Raw genomic sequence first — 18,895 nt, forward strand, 5'->3', positions numbered from 1 at the left:
GCCTTTTTTGCCATAGCGAGTCTGCTTTTGATGTCCTCCTTGCTCCGTCCGTCATTGCTTATTTTACTGCCTAGGTAGCAGAATTCCTTAACTTCATTGACTTCGTGACCATCAATCCTGATGTTAAGTTCCTCGCTGTTCTCATTTCTACTACTTCTGATTACCTTCGTCTTTCTCCGATTTACTCTCAAAGCATACTGTGTACTCATTAGACTGTTCATTCCGTTCAGCAGTTCATTTACTTCTTCTTCACTTTCACTCAGGATAGCAATGTCATCAGCGAATCGTATCATTGATATCCTTTCACCTTGTATTTTAATTTCACTCATGAACCTTTGTTTTATTTCCATCATTGCTTCCTCGATGTACAGATTGAAGAGTAGGGGCGAAAGGCTACAGCCTTGTCTTACACCCTTCTTAATACGAGCACTTCGTTCTTGATCGTCCACCCTTATTATTCCCTATTGGTTGTTGTACATATTGTATATGACCCGTCTCTCCCTATAGCTTACCTCTACTTTTTTCAGAATCTCATACAGCTTGCACCATTTTATATTGTCGAACGCTTTTTCCAGGTCGACAAACCCTATGAAAGTGTCTTGATTTTTCTTTAGCCTTTCTTCCATTATTAGCAGTAACGTCAGAATTGCCTCTCTCGTCCCTTTACTTTTCTTAAAGCCAAACTGATCGTCACCTAGCGCATTCTCAATTTTCTTTTCCATTCTTCTGTATATTATTCTTGTAAGCAGCTTCGTTGCATGAGCTGTTAAGCTGATTGTGCGATAATTCTCGCACTTGTCAGCTCTTGCCGTCTTCGGAATTATGTGGATGATGCTTTTCCGAAAGTCAGATGGTATGTCGGCAGACTCATATATTCTACACACCAACGTGAATATTGGTTTTGTTGCCACTTCCCCCAATGATTTTAGAAATTCTGATGGAATGTTATCTATCCCTTCTGCCTTATTTGACCGTAAGTCCTCCAAAGCTCTTTTAAATTCCGATTCTAATACTGCATCCCCTATCTCTTCTAAATCGACTCCTGTTTCTTCTTCTATCACATCAGACAAATCTTCACCCTCATAGAGGCTTTCAATGTATTCTTTCCACCTATCTGCTCTCTCCTCTGCATTTAACAGTGGAATTCCCGTTGCACTCTTAATGTTACCACCGTTGCCTTTAATGTCACCAAAGGTTGTTTTGACTTTACTGTATGCTGACCTGTCCTTCCGACAATAATATCTTTTTCGATGTCTTCACATTTTTCCTGCAGCCATTTCGTCTTAGCTTCCCTGCACTTCCTATTTATTTCATTCCTCAGCGATTTGTTTTTCTGTATTCCTGATTTTCCCGGAACATGTTTGTACTTCCTCCTTTTATCAATCAACTGAAGTATTTCTTCTGTTACCCATGGTTTCTTCGCAGCTACCTTCTTTGTACCTATGTTTTCCTTCCCAACTTCTGTGATGGCCCTTTTTAGAGATGTCCATTCCTCTTCAACTGTACTGCCTACTGCGCTATTCCTTATTACTGTATCTATAGCATTAGACAACTTCAAACGTATCTCGTCATTCCTTAGTACTTCCGTATCCCACTTCTTTGCGTATTGATTCTTCCTGACTAATGTCTTGAACTTCAGCCTACTCTTCATCACTACGATATTGTGATCTGAGTCTATATCTGCTCCCGGGTACGCCTTACAGTCCAGTATCTGATTTCGGAATCTCTGTCTGACCATGACGAAGTCTAATTGAAATCTTCCCGTATCTCCCGGCCTTTTCCAAGTATACCTCCTCCTCATGTGATTATTGAACAGGGTATTCGCTATTACTAGCTGAAACTTGTTACAGAACTCAATTAGTCTTTCTCCTCTTTCGTTCCTTGTCCCAAGCCAATATTCTTCTATAACCTTTTCTTCTACTCCTTCCCCTACAACTGCATTCCAGTTGCCTATGAATATTAGATTTTCGTCCCCCTTTACATACTGCATTACCCTTTCAATATCCTCATACACTTTCTCTATCTGTTCATCTTCAGCTTGCGACGTCGGCATGTATATCTGAACTATCGTTGTCGGTGTTGGTCTGCTGTCGATTCTGATTAGAACAACCCGGTCACTAAACTGTTCACAGTAACACACCCCGCCGGCCGAAGTGGCCGCGCGGTTCTGGCGCTGCAGTCTGGAACCGCGAGACCGCTACGGTCGCAGGTTCGAGTCCTGCCTCGGGCATGGATGTGTGTGATGTCCTTAGGTTAGTTAGGTTTAACTAGTTCTAAGTTCTAGGGGACTAATGACCTCAGCAGTTGAGTCCCATAGTGCTCAGAGCCATTTTTTAGTAACACACCCTCTGCCCTACCTTCCTATTCATAACGAATCCTACACCTGTTATACCATTTTCTGTTGCTGTTGATATTATCCGATACTCATCTGACCAGAAATCCTTGTCTTCCTTCCACTTCACTTCACTGACCCCTACTATATCTAGATTGAGCCTTTGCATTTCCCTTTTCAGATTTTCTAGTTTCCCTACCACGTTCAAGCTTCTGACATTCCACGCCCCGAGTTGTAGAACGTTATCCTTTCGTTGATTATTCAATCTTTTTCTCATGGTACCCTCCCCCTTGGCAGTCCCCTCCCGGAGATCCGAATGGGGGACTATTGCGGAATCTTTTGCCCATGGAGAGATCATCATGACACTTCTTCAATTACAGGCCACATGTCCTATGGATACACGTTACGTGACGTTAATGCAGTGGTTTCCATTGCCTTCTGCATCCTCATGTCGTTGATCATTGCTGATTCTTCCGCCTTTAGGGGCAATTTCCCACCCCTAGAACAAGAGAGTGCCCTGAACCTCTATCCGCTCCTCCACCCTCTTTGACATAGCCGTTGGCAGAATGAGGCTGACTTCTTATGCCGGAAGTCTTCGGCCGCCAATGCTGATTATTTATCAAAATTTAGGCAGTGGCGGGGATCGAACCCGGGACCGAAAATGTTGTGATTATGAATCAAAGACGCTACCCCTAGACCACGAGAATTACTACTTTTCAATGGTGTCATACAGTTTTCTATATGGACTACAAACAATCATTGTTAACCAACATTTTAAAACACGTATGAGATGCTCCTTTATTTAATAAACGGAATAATGCATTATTTAACAACAAATACCCACTTGCTTAGTACCGAGTCTACTGATACCACACAGAGGCGACTGGATCACTTTCATTATAATCTACATATCGTTCACCGTCGAATACTGTATTTTCTTTCCTTTATTTAATAAACGGAATAATGCATTATTTAACAACAAATACCCACTTGCTAAGTACCGAGTCTACTGATACCACACAGAGGCGACTGGATCACTTTCATTATAATCTACATATCGTTCACCGTCGAATACTGTATTTTCTTATAAAATATGAATCATGAATTAGGAATATGTAGTTGTTGAACATGAGTTTTATCTTAAATACTATTGTATAAATCTTGAAACCTAGAAATAAAATGCACTGCTGTTTTATATCCCAGTTTGATTCTGTCTCCAAAAGATGGCTTCACTGTTAAAAAAGCATCATATATTTGATACCTGTATCACAGTTTGTTCTCATTGTCACCAACAGGTGACTGCACTAGTAAAAATGTTCAAAATTCGATTTATGGATCTCATTTGATTTAAAACACAACAGAGCCTTCACATCTAGACACTTGTCATATGTCACATTGTTCTAAAACAACTCCACGATACGCCAGAAACGCAGGAAGAGCCATGTTATCATTGTTTAGCACAGTTCTCACACCAAGTTATTTTCCACCAACATCCATCTTTAAATCATGATTGTGAACTCTAAAGTATTTATCAGCTATGGGGAGAGTGGCGATTATGTATTGACAGAAAAATTTTATCGATAGCAACTATTGCCAATAATATAGACTTTTTTTGAGGTTAAATACAAAACTTACTGAAAAATATAACCACCATTTGACTGGAGGACACGCTTAATTAAGCATATCATACAATCAAATGGCGGTTATATATTTCTGTAAGTTATATACACTCCTGGAAATGGAAAAAAGAACACATTTACACCGGTGTGTCAGACCCACCATACTTGCTCCGGACACTGCGAGAGGGCTGTACAAGCAATGATCACACGCACGGCACAGCGGACACACCAGGAACCGCGGTGTTGGCCGTCGAATGGCGCTAGCTGCGCAGCATTTGTGCACCGCCGCCGTCAGTGTCAGCCAGTTTGCCGTGGCATACGGAGCTCCATCGCAGTCTTTAACACTGGTAGCATGCCGCGACAGAGTGGACGTGAACCGTATGAGCAGTTGACGAACTTTGAGCGAGGGCGTATTGTGGGCATGCGGGAGGCCAGGTGGACGTACCGCCGAATTGCTCAACACGTGGGGCGTGAGGTCTCCACAGTACATCGATGTTGTCGCCAGTGGTCGGCGGAAGGTGCACGTGCCCGTCGACCTGGGACCGGACCGCAGCGACGCACGGATGCACGCCAAGACCGTAGGATCCTACGCAGTGCCGTAGGGGACCGCACCGCCACTTCCCAGCAAATTAGGGACACTGTTGCTCCTGGGGTATCGGCGAGGACCATTCGCAACCGTCTCCATGAAGCTGGGCTACGGTCCCGCACACCGTTAGGCCGTCTTCCGCTCACGCCCCAACATCGTGCAGCCCGCTTCCAGTGGTGTCGCGACAGGCGTGAATGGAGGGACGAATGGAGACGTGTCGTCTTCAGCGATGAGAGTCGCTTCTGCCTTGGTGCCAATGATGGTCGTATGCGTGTTTGGCGCCGTGCAGGTGAGCGCCACAATCAGGACTGCATACGACCGAGGCACACAGGGCCAACACCCGGCATTATGGTGTGGGGAGCGATCTCCTACACTGGCCGTACACCACTGGTGATCATCGAGGGGACACTGAATAGTGCACGGTACATCCAAACCGTCATCGAACCCATCGTTCTACCATTCCTAGACCGGCAAGGGAACTTGCTGTTCCAACAGGACAATGCACGTCCGCATGTATCCCGTGCCACCCAACGTGCTCTAGAAGGTGTAAATCAACTACCCTGGCCAGCAAGATCTCCGGATCTGTCCCCCATTGAGCATGTTTGGGACTGGATGAATCGTCGTCTCACGCGGCCTGCACGTCCAGCACGAACGCTGGTCCAACTGAGGTGCCGGGTGGAAATGGCATGGCAAGCCGTTCCACAGGACTACATCCAGCATCTCTACGATCGTCTCCATGGGAGAATAGCAGCCTGCATTGCTGCGAAAGGTGGATATACACTGTACTAGTGCCGACATTGTGCATGCTCTGTTGCCTGTGTCTATGTGCCTGTGGTTCTGTCAGTGTGATCATGTGATGTATCTGACCCCAGGAATGTGTCAATAAAGTTTCCCCTACCTGGGACAATGAATTCACGGTGTTCTTATTTCAATTTCCAGGAGTGTATTACTGTGGCTCCATATGACGCAGAAACCACTAACTAAAGAAATTTGTATAGATTAAACCAGTTACTTTATCCCATCTATGATATTTGTAAATTGCTACGATGTTCTAAAATGCATGGGCAGCAAGAAAATGTAATTTTTACATTGTAACAGTAAAAGTCGTGTATTACATTTGCAAACTCACACTAATGGTTTCGCTAGATGAATTTGTTTGTTTTGTAAGTGTACCTATTGTTTGTTGTTGCTCTTTGTGACATATGTTACCTTAGTAAATGTGCCCGATTGCCCTTTGATGTGGTTTATCGTTTAGCACTATGTGTTCCTTGTTTGGGAGTATCAGAACGCAAAACCTGAAAACCTGCTTGCTTTGGGGTCGTAATCTGCTTCTTCTTTGTTCTTACATAATGATGGGTTAAAATGTCAATTTAATAACTTTTTTCTGTCTTTCTCTACAGTTGATCCCCTCTATCGCTCCCTCTAGTACATTAAAAGTTATTCCGTGACGCCTTAACAAATATCCTCTCATCCTGTCCACTCTTCTTGTCAGTGTTTTTCATATATTCTATTCTTCTTACTTTTTATTCCTTGCCTTACCTGTCCACCAAACTGAACGTTCCTCTGTCTCAAATGCTACAGTTCTCTTCTTCTCCGTTTTTCCCACAGTCCACGTTTCACTACCGTTAATGCTGACCTCCAGACATATATTCTCAGAAAAATCATTCTCCGTTTAAGGCCTATGTTTCATACTAGACTCCTGACCAGGAATTCTCTTTTTGCCAATGCTAATCTGCTTCTTGTGTCCTGCTTGCTCCGTCCATAATGGGTTATTTTCCTTCCTAGGTAGCATAATTCCTTAACATCATCTTCTTCGCGATTGCCAAAGCTGATGTTAAGTTTCTCGATGTTCTCATTTCTGCTATTTCTCACTACCTTCGTCTTTCTTCTATTTACTGCCCGCATCTCGTGGTCGTGCGGTAGCGTTCTCGCTTCCCACGCCCGGGTTCCCGGGTTCGATTCCCGGCGGGGTCAGTGATTTTCTCTGCCTCGTGATAGCTGGGTGTTGTGTGCTGTCCTTAGGTTAGTTAGGTTTAAGTAGTTCTAAGTTCTAGGGGACTGATGACCATAGATGTTAAGTCCCATAGTGTTCAGAGCCATTTGAACCATTTCTTCTATTTACTCTCAGTCCATATTCTGTACTCATTAGACTATTAATTCCTTTCAGCAGGTCCTATAATACTTCTTTACGTTGGCTGATGATAGCGATGTCACCAGCTAATTTTATCATTGATTTCCTTCGTTCATGATTTATAATTCCACTCATAAACCGTGCTTCGCCAAATACTGCGACAAACCGTTCTAAATGCGTCACCCTGTATATTGGTAGATTTCTGGAAAGCGTTTCAGACAGTACCCCATTGTAGGTCCATAAAGAATGTTAGGGCATATGTAATAGTGTCGCAGATATGTGACATCTTACGTTATAGGAGGCAGTACTTGGTCCTCGACGGCGAGTGTTCATCAGAGAGAAGGGTATCGTCAGTAGTGCCTCATTGAAGTGTGATAGGACTTACGTTATTCTCTATACACGTAAATGATTTGGCGGACGCTATGGACAGCAATCTGTGGTTGATTGCTGATGATTCTGGTGTACGGTAAGGTGTCAAAACTGTGTGACTCTAGGAGCATACTAGGTGACTAAAGACAAAATTTGTAGCTGTTGTGATAAATGTAGAAAACTGTACGTTAATGCGGATAAATAGGGAAAACAAACTCGTAATGTTCTGATACAACATTGTTAGTGTCCTGATTGACACAGTCACTTCATGACTATATATCTAGACGTAACGTTAGAAAGTCATATGAAATGGAACGAGCGTATGGGATTTGTGGCAGGGAAGATAAACGGTCGATTTCGGTTTATTGGGAGGATTCTCGGCAAGCGTGGTTCGTGTGTAAAGGAGACCGCATATAGGACTCTAGTGCGACCTATTCTTGAGTACTGGTCGCATGTTTGGGGTCCGTACCAGGTCGGATTGAAGGAAGACATCGAAGCAATTCAAAGGCGGGCTGCTAGATTTGTTACCGGTAGGTTGTAACAACACGTAAGTGTTGATGAGATGTTCGGGACCTCGAATGAGAATCCCTGGAGGGATGGTGACGATCTTTCCGAGAAACGCTATTGAGAAAATGTAGAGAAGCGTCCTTTGAAGCTGACTGCCAAACGATTAGGCTACCGCCAACATACTTTGCTCGTAAGGACCATGAAGATAAGATACGATATATTCTGGCTCTTACGTAGGCATGCAGACAGTTTTTTCCCCTTACTCTTTTTGCTAGTGGAACAGGAGAGGGAATGACTAATACCGGTTCGTGGTGCCCTTCGTCACGCGGCGTACAGTGGATTGAGGAGTATCTATGTAGTTGTACATGTAGATGGACTGAAATTTATAGCATTGTGGCGAAACACGCGCTGTATCATTTGAGAGATAGAGAAGCGAGAGAGTGTGTCGGAACTTACCAAGTTCATTGCTACTGGCGCCACGTAATCACAACGCGCCAATGCGTAACATGCAGACTATTGCGTCATAATCTAAGATTGAAATTAAAAATTAAAGGAGCTTTTCCAAACTTTTTAAAAACATGCTTCAATATATTAATGTTAAAATTGTTAAATCTCAGAGTGATCAGATGAATATGTTTCGTTAAATACATAGTTTTAAGTGAAAAACAAGTGTGTCTAAATAATATAGCTATAAAGCCAGAATCTGATCAGAACGTGCATATGTATGTCGCTATTAACTGTTACAAATCTCAACTTGATCGGAGCAATGTTTTGGTCAAAATCGGCGTTTTTGCGAAAAAGTGAAGGCGCTAAATTTTAGACTCAGGAAGCTGAAAATTGGTATGAAGCTTCGGTTTGATGTAAAAACATTAACTATGTGACCCCATTAAGCTGCTTGTAATAGTTTTCAAGCTATTTATTACAAACTAAATTTGGAACAAAAACATCCTTACATGTAATAGATTAAGTATCATTTATATTAATGACTGAAAGTACTGATTACAGCTCTTGATTACATCCATTATGTAGTAAATCTGAAACAATTTCAAGACCTTACTGTAAATAACAATCAATACTAGGTCTCTTAAAAAAGTAGTTCAGAGCTCATGTTCTGTTGTTCGTTCCGTTCTAAAAATTCTAGCCGTCAAAATTTAAGTGCAACCGCGCTAAAACTTTTTCTGTGATTAAAGCCAACTCAACAACATTCATATAAAAAATACGGATATTGTAAATTGGTTCACTGACCGAGTTATTAAATAGTACGTGTCCCAGAAAGCGGCCAGTTAGGTGCTACTGTCTGCTCATAGAGCAGATGACGGCAAGTGTTCCGTTCGGCCGTCCTATGTGTCCATATATAAATACAGCCAGAGAGACAGTAGAGACACACACTTAGCACCGAGCCATCAATCCGTCCGCAACAGTCAAACGCTGGATTTCTCGCTGCCTCGGATAACGTCACAGCCAGGCTGCTGCTAAACGTACTTATTCGGCACCAAGAGGAAGTAATCTCGGGAGGACTGTACACCGTCTTGGATCGCTTCGATTTCACGGAAGTAACTGCTTGTGTGCCGCCCGCAGCGTGGCGAGTGGTGAGATTATTTTCCACTTTTGTGGCGAGCAATTAACTTTCATTATTAGAAGTCAGGGCGAAAGACCATTTAATTGAACTCATAATATTGTTATGGTAGGGACATTATTATTATTTTTACTATTATTATTGACCGGAATATAATTATGTTTGTGTGTGTGAACTTTTACTGCTTATTTGAGTCACTTATAACCAAAAACTTATATTTATAATCATAGTTCCTGATCCCGGTGGGTAGACAGAGAGCAGAAACATTTCTTTCGGTACACACAAGAAGAATGCGGACATGCAGACTGGAAACTATGGTCAATAAATTCTCCATCGCTTTCTGATTGACCACAAAAATAGGTTTCAGGCTCTTGTACAAGACGGCGAAACTCAATAATTTTTTTTTTTTTTTTTTACTATTCCATCCGCCACCCCACAGTATCTCCAATCTTTTCATATCTCCTCCTCTTGTGATTCTCGAGCAGACTATTCGCTATTATTAGCTGTTTCTTCTTTTTTTTCAGAACTCAGTTACACTTTCCCCTCTCTCACTCATTGTACCAAGCCCGTATTCTCCCGTAACCCTTTCTTCTACTCCTCTCCTACACCTACATGCCAGTTCCCAATGATTATTAGATTTTGATCTCACTTTACATACTGAATTACCTTCCCCTACAAATGCATTCAAGTCTCCCATGATTAATATATTTTAATCTTCCTTTACGTAGTGAATTAACCGTTTAATATGCTCAAATACATTGGTGTCCAAAATTAAAGCAACAAAAAGAAATATTGCAAAGTTGCGTTTATTGTGCCACAAAACAGTGTATACAGTTGACAGTAAAGTAGAAACAATGTACAGAATACAGAACGTACGCAAGTGCAACGTGCGTAACTGTAGACAAAAATTTCCTTCGTTTTTATAACTTAACGGATTTAGATACTCATACTGAAAAATGGTTAATGTGCACAATATCGTGTGCAATCACTTCTAGCAGCAGTGCAGCCCTCACAACGCTGGGACATGCTCAAACTGATACCATCAATTTTATGTTGGGGCAATAACGCCCCTTCGTCGTGCAGAGCTGCTCGCAAGTCTTGGAGTGTCATTTTGGGCTTCTGATATGATGCAACCCGTGTCCCTGGTGGATCCCAAACTTTATGAGATTCAAATCGGGAGAGCGAGCAGGCCACGCCATGCGCGCAAATTCTTCCGTTTGCAAGAAAATGTAAACTACCCGTGTTCTATGAGGTCGTCCACCAATACTAAGTCTGGGATCAAAGCACCTCGGCAACAACCCTATATGTCAAAAGATTACGTACGGAGGTAAAATAGTCCCCCATTCGGATCTCCGGGCGGGGACTACTCAAGAGGACGTCGTTATCATGAGAAAGAAAACTGGCGTTCTACGGATCGGAGCGTGGAATGTCAGATCCCTTAATCGGGCAGGTAGGTTAGAAAATTTAAAAAGGGAAATGGATATGTTAAAGTTAGATATAGTGGGAATTAGTGAAGTTCGGAGGTAGGAGGAACAAGACTTTTGGTCAGGCGAATACAGGGTTATAAATACAAAGTCAAATAGGGGTAATGCTGGAGTAGGTTTAATAATGAATAAAAAAATAGGAGTGCGGATAAGCTACTACAAACAGCATAGTGAACGCATTATTGTAGCCAAGATAGACACGAAGCCCACGCCTACTACAGTAGTACAAGTTTATATGCCAACTACCTCTGCAGATGACGAAGAAATTGAAGAAATGTATAGTGAAATAAAAGAAATTATTCAGATAGTGAAGGGAGATGAAAATTTAGTAGTGATGGGTGACTGGAATTCGGTAGTAGGAAAAGGGAGAGAAGGAAACGTAGTAGGTGAATATGGATTGGGGCTAAGAAATGAAAGAGGAAGCCGTCTGGTAGAATTTTGCACGGAGCACAACTTAATCATAGCTAACACTTGGTTCAAGAATCATAAAAGAAGGTTGTATACATGGAAGAAGCCGGGAGATACTGACAGGTTTGAGAGAGATTATATAATGGTAAGACAGAGATTTAGGAGCCACGTTTTAAATTGTAAGACATTTCCAGGGGCAGATGTGGACTCTGACCACAATCTATTGGCTATGAACTGTAGATTAAAACTGAAGAAACTGCAAAAAGGTAGGAATTTAAGGAGATGGGACCTGAGTAAACTGAAAGAACCAGAGGTTGTACAGAGGTTCAGGGAGAGCATAAGGGAACAAATGACAGGAATGGGACAAAGAAATACAGTAGAAGAAGGATGGGTAGCTTTGAGGGATGAAGTAGTGAAAGCAGCAGAGGATCAAGTAGGTATAAAGACAAGGGCTAGTAGAAATCCTTGGGTAACAGAAGAAATATTGAATTTAATTGACGAAAGGAGAAAATATAAAAATGCAGTAAATGAAGCAGGCAAACAGGAATACAAACGTCTCAAAAATGATATCGATAGGAAGTGCAAAATGGCTAAGCAGGGATGGCTAGAGGACAAATGTAAGGATGTAGAGGCTTATCTCACGAGGGGTAAGATAGATACTGCCTACAGGAAAATTAAAGAGACCTTTGGAGAAAAGAGAACCACTTGTATGAATATCAAGAGCTCAGATGGAAACCCCGTTCTAAGCAAAGAAGGGAAAGCAGAAAGGTGGAAGAGGTATGTACAGGGTCTATACAAGGGCGATGTATTTAAGGACAATATTATGGAAATGGAAGAGGATGTGATGAAGATGAAATGGGAGATATGATACTGCGTGAAGAGTTTGATAGAGCACTGAAAGACCTGAGTCGTAACAAGGCCCCGGGAGTAGATAACATTCCACTAGAACTACTGACAGCCTTGGGAGAGCCAGTCCTGACAAAACTCTACCATCTGGTGAGCAAGATGTATGAGACAGGCGAAATAGCCTCAGACATCAAGAAGAATATAATTCCAATCCCAAAGAAAGCAGGTGTTGACAGATGTGAAAATTACCGAACTATCAGTTTAATAAGTCACGGCTGCAAATACTAACGCGAATTCTTTACAGACGAATGGAAAAACTAGTAGAAGCCGACCTCGGGGAAGATCAGTTTGGATTCCGTAGAAATATTGGAACACGTGAGGCAATACTGACCCTACGACTTATCTTGGAAGCTAGATTAAGGAAAGGGAAACCTACGTTTGTAGCATTTGTAGGCTTAGAGAAAGCTTTTGACAATGTTGACCGAAATATTCTCTTTCAGATTCTGAAGGTGGCAGGGGTAAAATACAGGGAACGAAAGGCTATTTACAATTTGTACAGAAACCAAATGGCAGTTATAAGAGTTGAGGGGCATGAAAGGGAAGCAGTGGTTGGGAAGGGAGTGAGACAGGGTTTTAGCCTCTCCCCGATGTTATTCAATCTGTATATTGAGCAAGCAGTGAAGGAAACAAAAGAAAAATTCGGAGTAGGTATTAAAATCCATGGAGAAGAAATAAAAACCTTGAGGTTCGCCGATGACATTTTAATTCTGTCAGAGACAGCAAAGGACTTGGAAGAGCAGTTGAACGGAATGGATAGCGCCTTGAAAGGGGGATATAAGATGAACATCAACAAAAGCAAAACGAGGATAATGGAATGTAGTGGAATTAAGTCGGGAGATGCTGAGGGTATTAGATTAGGAAATGAGACACTTTAAGTAGTAAAGGAGTTTTGCTATTTGGGGAGCAAAATAACTGATGATAGTCGAAGTAGAGAGGATATGAAATGGCAATGGCAAGGAAAGCGTTTCTGAAGAAGAGAAATTTGTTAACATCGAGTATTGATTTAAGTGTCAGGAAGTCATTTCTGAAAGTATTTGTATGGAGTGTAGCCATGTATGGAAGTGAAACATGGACGATAACTAGTTTGGACAAGAAGAGAATAGAAGCTTTCGAAATGTGGTGCTACAGAAGAATGCTGAAGATTAGATGGGTAGATCACATAACTAATGAGGAGGTATTGAATAGGATTGGGTAGAAGAGAAGTTTGTGGCACAACTTGACTAGAAGAAGGGATCGATTGGTAGGAGATGTTCTGAGGCATCAAGGGATGACCAATTTAGCATTGGAGGGCAGCGTGGAGGGTAAAAATCGTAGAGGGAGACCAAGAGATGAATACACCAAGCAGATACAGAATGATGTAGGTGGCAGTAGGTACTGGGATATGAAGAAGCTTGCACAGGATAGAGTAGCATGGAGAGCTGCATCAAACCAGTCTCAGGACTGAGGACCACAACAACAACACGTCACGATACCTGACAACAGGTAAAACTTGAAAATTCTACGGTACAAGTTCATGAAGTGGTGTACGTGTGGTCAACAGAATCCCAGCCTACACCATTAGGGACCCACCTCGATAATGGTCTCTTTCCACAATTTCGGCTCCCGAAATCGTATTTCACGTCCCTCCAGATGGGAATCCGTCGAGAATCACTCTCTAGAACAAATCGAAACTGTGGGGTCTTGCCCATTCGTCGCTAATAGTGTTCCTAGGGGATGCAGGGTTCTCGGAATGCTATACTACAATTCAAACAAATCACATTGGTAGTTTCATTTCTAGAAATCAAATTGACATTACTTTAGAGATTTACAAATAGTAGTTGCAAACGAGGGGCGACTTGCAATATACACACATAAAAAAAGATTTTCATCGCCCCGGTTCCCAGAATTCCTGAAGATAGACGTTGACTGTGGATATTGTATCACAAACACAGTCCCTTTGACTGTTCAGAAAAGTCTCTGAATCCGCCCAAAGATGTAAACAATCATGCATGAGCAGCGCCTATTAGACGGAGAGGGTCCGACAGCCAATCAGTTCCAGTCATTCCACCAGGAAGGAGGAGGTACACGGCTCGTGTTGTCTGTAGTTCATCTATGCCTAGACGGGCAATACCGCGTTCGATCGCTTCCGCGTTGTTCCTCTGTACCAGAAGGGGCTCTCAACAAGGGAAGTGTCCAGGCGTCTCGGATTGAACCAAAGCGATGTTGTCTGGACATGGAGGAGATAGAGAGAGAGACAGGAACTGTCGATGACATGCCTCGCTTTGGCCACCCAAGGGCTACTACTGCAGTGGATTACCGCTACCTGTGGATTATGGCTCGGAGGAACACTGACATCAACGTCACCACGTTGAATAACGCTTTTCGTGCAACCACGGCACCATGCAGCGCAATGCAGACGGGCCCAACAACATGCCGCATGGACCGCTCAGTATTGGCATCGCGTTCTCTTCACCGATGAAAGTCGTATATGCCTTCTACCAGACAATCGTTGGACACGTGTTTGGAGGCAACGCGGTCAGGTTGAACGCCTTAGACACACGGTCCAGCGAGTGCAGCAAGGTGGAGATTCCCTGCTGTTTTGGGGTGGCTTTATGTGGGGCCGTCGTACGCCGCTGGTGGTCATGAAAGTCGCCGTAACAGGTGTGCGATACGTGAATGCCATCCTCCGACCGATAGCGCAACCATTTCGGCAGCATAAGGGCGAGGCGTTCGTCTTCATGGACGACAGTTCGTGCCCCCATCGTGCACGTCTTGCGAATGACTTCCTTCAGGATAACGACATTGCTCGACTAGAGTGGCCAGCAAGTTCTCCAGAAATAAACCCTATCGAACATGCCTGGGATAGATTGAAAAGGGCTGTTTATGGACTACGTGACTCACCAAGCACTCTGAGGGATCTACGCCGAATCGCCGTTGAGGAGTGGGACAATTTAGAATAACAGTGCCTTGATGAACTTGTGGATAGGTGTGCATCAATGCAAGAAGACATTGTACTGGGTATTAGAGATAACGGTGTGTACAGCAATCTCGACCACCGTCTCTGAAGTTCCCACTGTATCGTGGTACAAAATGCAATGTGTGGCTTTCATGAGCAATAAATGATGTTTATGTTGATCTCTATTCCCATTTTCTGTACAGGTTCCGGAACTCTCGGAACCGAGGTGATGCAAAACATTTTTGATGTGTGTAATTTAGAATCCTTGATATATCAAATGTTCATTCAAGTTGTCACGCGTGACTTATAACTAACGTCCACGACCTGGTGCTGATCTCAGCGGCCGATGCTAGCAGGAGCGGCGTTTGTATTGGCTTTTTCTAGGTGTCGATTTTGGCGCGACGCGGTCCAATTCCGCGCACCACTGGCCGCCGTTTCCTCACCGCCTTCTCTGCTCCTGCTTTCCGCATCTTCGTTCCATCGCTTTTGGTTACGCCAGAACAGAAACTCAGCTGTGAAAAGAACATTGGCCCACTGTTCGACCGTCCAGGTGGCATGTTGACGACGCCACTCTGGACGTTCTCTTGTGTGAAAACCCGTCAATGGTAGACATCTCCGACAATAAAGGCCTCTCTGCCGAAGCCTTCTGTACACGTTCTGCCTCGATACAACACGTCCATCGGATGCTGCGAAGTCAGATGTCAGTTGCCGTGCAGTACTAAGGCGGTACCGTCTTCCCCCGACAGCCAAATAACAGTCCTCTCTTTCCGATGTCACACGTAGTCCACCTTGCTCTAGTCTTCGTGATTTATTTTTATTTTGTTTTATTTATTTATTTATTGTTCCGTGGGACCAAATTAAGGAAAAGTCTCCATGGTCATGGAACGAGTCAATACATGAAATTATAAAACGATATTAGAAACAGATAAAATGAAATATAAAGAAACATATTCAGGTGACAAGTCGTAAGTTTAAATAAATAAAATCAACAATGTAACACTGGAATTTGCTTAATTTTTTAGCTCTTCCAGAAGCTCCTAGACAGAATAGAAGGAGTGAGCCATGAGGAAACTCTTCAGTTTAGACTTAAAAGAGTTTGGGCTACTGCTAAGATTTTTGAGTTCTTGTGGTAGCTTATTGAAAATGGATGCAGCAGAATACTGCACTACTTTCTGCACAAGAGTCAAGGAAGTGCATTCCACATGCAGATTTGATTTCTGCCTAGTATTAACTGAGTGGAAGCTGCTAACTCTTGGGAATAGGCTAATATTGCTAACAACAAACGACATCATAGAAAATATATACTGTGAGGGCAATGTCAGAATTCCCAGACTATTGAATAGGGGTCGACAAGAGGTTCTCGAACGTACACCACTTACAGCTCGAACAGCCCGTTTTTGAGCCAAATATACCCTCTTTGAATCAGAAGAATTACCCCAAAGAATAATACCATACGACATAAGCGTATGAAAATATGCGAAGTAGACTACTTTTCGTGTTGAAGTGTCACTTATTTCAGATACTGTTCTAATGGTAAATAAAGCAGCATTTAGTTTCTGAACAAGATCCTGGATATGGGCTTTCCACAACAGCTTACTATCTATCCGAACGCCTAGGAACTTGAACTGTTCCGTCTCGCTTATAATATGCCCATTCTGTCTGATCAAAATATCGGTTCTTGTTGAATTGTGAGTTAGAAACTGTAAAAACTGAGTCTTACTGTGATTCAGCATCAAATTATTTTCCACAAGCCACGAACTTATTTCATGAACTACATTATTTGTTACTGTTTCAATATTACACACAACATCCTTCACTATCAAGCTGGTGTCATCAGCAAACAGAAATATTTTTGAATCACCGGTAATACTAGAAGGCATATCATTTACATAAATAAGAAACAGCAGTGGCCCCAACACCGACCCTTGGGGAACGCCCCACTTAACAGTGCCCCATTGGGACTGAACATCACCATCACTCTCAATATTGCGGAGAATTACCTTCTGATTTCTGTTCTTAAAGTAAGAGGCGAACCAATTGTAAGCTACTCCCCTTACTCCATAATGGTCCAACTTCTGCAGTAATATTTTGTGGTCAACACAGTCAAAAGCCTTCGTTAAATCAAAGAAAACACCTAGCGTTCGCAACCTTTTATTTAATCCGTCCAAAACCTCACAGAGAAAAGAGAATATAGCATTTTCAGTTGTTAAACCATTTCTAAAACCAAACTGAACATTTGACAGCAAATTATGTGAATTTAAATGCTCTAGTAACCTTGTATATACAACCTTCTCGATAACTTTAGCAAACACCGATGGCATAGAAATAGGTCTAAAATTGTCAACATTATTAATGTCTCACTTTTTATAATGTGGCTTCACTACCGAGTACTTTAATCGGTCAGGAAACCGACCACTCCTAAAGGAAAAGTTACATTTATGGCCAAGTACTGGACTAACATACATAGAAAAATACTTCAGTATTCTGCTAGATACCCCGTCATATCCATGAGAGTTCTTGGTCTTTAGTGATTTAATTATTAACTCAATCTCCCTCTTGTCAGTATCATGGAGGAGCATTTCAGGTAACAGTCTCGGAACACTTTTTTCTAAGAGCGCTATATGGTTCCCTGTTGGGACTAGGTTTCTATTTATTTCACCTGCTATATTCAGAAAGTGATTATTAAATAGTGTACATATATGCGACTTATCAGTAACACGGACATTCCCACTACGCACTGATTCTATATCCTCGACCTGTCACTGCAGACCATCCACTTCCTTTACGACTGACCATATGGTTTTAATTTTATCCTGAGACTTAGCTATTCTATCTCCATACCACATACTTTTTGCCTTCCTAATAACATTTTTAAGCACCTTACAATACTGTTTGTAATGGGCTGCTGCATTTAGATTTTGACTGCTTCTAACGTTTTGATATAACTGGCACTTTGTTCTACAAGATATTCTTATCCCTCTAGTCAGCCACCAAGGCTGCCTGTTTGTGCTAGTAACCCGTTTTGAACGTTCTAACCGAAAGCAACTTTCAAAGAGCATGAGAAAAGTCTTGAGAAAACATTATACTTATCGTTTGCTGTATCAGCGCTATAAACATCTTGCCACTCTTCTTCCTTGATAAGATTTACAAAGGTCTCTACAGCAACTGGATCAGCTTTCCTAAACAGCTGATGACTATATTTAACACGTGTTGCAGCACAAAAACCTTTTAGAGTTAAAATTTGTGCATCATGATCGGAAAGGCCATTCACCTTTTTGCTAACAGAATGCCCTTCTAGTAATGAGGAATGAACAAAAATGTTGTCTATGGTTGTTCTACTGTTGCCTTGCACTCTCGTTGGAAAGAATACGGTTTGCATAACATTATATGAATTAAAGAGGTGTACCAGCATCCTCTTCCATGCACAATCACTTATACTATTAATACTGAAGTCACCACATATAACTAACTTTTTGTATTTCCTATAAAGTGAACCAAGAACCTCCTCTAGCTTTAGCAAAAATGTTGTGAAATCGGAGTCTGGGGATCCGGTCTCTATGAGGTGTCACTACATCCAAAAAACAACAGAATGATTCACGTTAATCATACAATGAAGGCTTTCACTACCGGATGGTACTGTTGTTGATAATTATTCCGGGTTATGGCCGTGGTCCATGGAATTCTTCTATTCCTAACGTTTCGTCCAATACTACGTTGGACATCTTCAGAGGTATAGATGGTTCTGCTCAGTCCTGCCGACTGACGAGTCGGGCGTCGGAGAGCGGCCTAAATACCGAGGAAAGTGGGCGTGGTCTAGCTTGCACTTAGTAGCAGAGAGAAAACTAGTCAAAGATAAAATGTAACTATCAATAATAGTCCGTCATAGATAAAAATCACTTATCGATTCTGTAACGCCACTGTCCCTATCTCGCTTAATTTCAAGGCCTCACCTTTTCTATTAAAATTATCTTCGCGTTTATAAATTTCAATAGCCTCCCTATGCATTCGTGGATAATAGTTCGTGGTAGCACTTAAAACTGTA

The sequence above is a fragment of the Schistocerca nitens genome, chromosome 6, assembly GCF_023898315.1.
Source record: "Schistocerca nitens isolate TAMUIC-IGC-003100 chromosome 6, iqSchNite1.1, whole genome shotgun sequence".
Classification (NCBI taxonomy): domain Eukaryota; kingdom Metazoa; phylum Arthropoda; class Insecta; order Orthoptera; family Acrididae; genus Schistocerca; species Schistocerca nitens.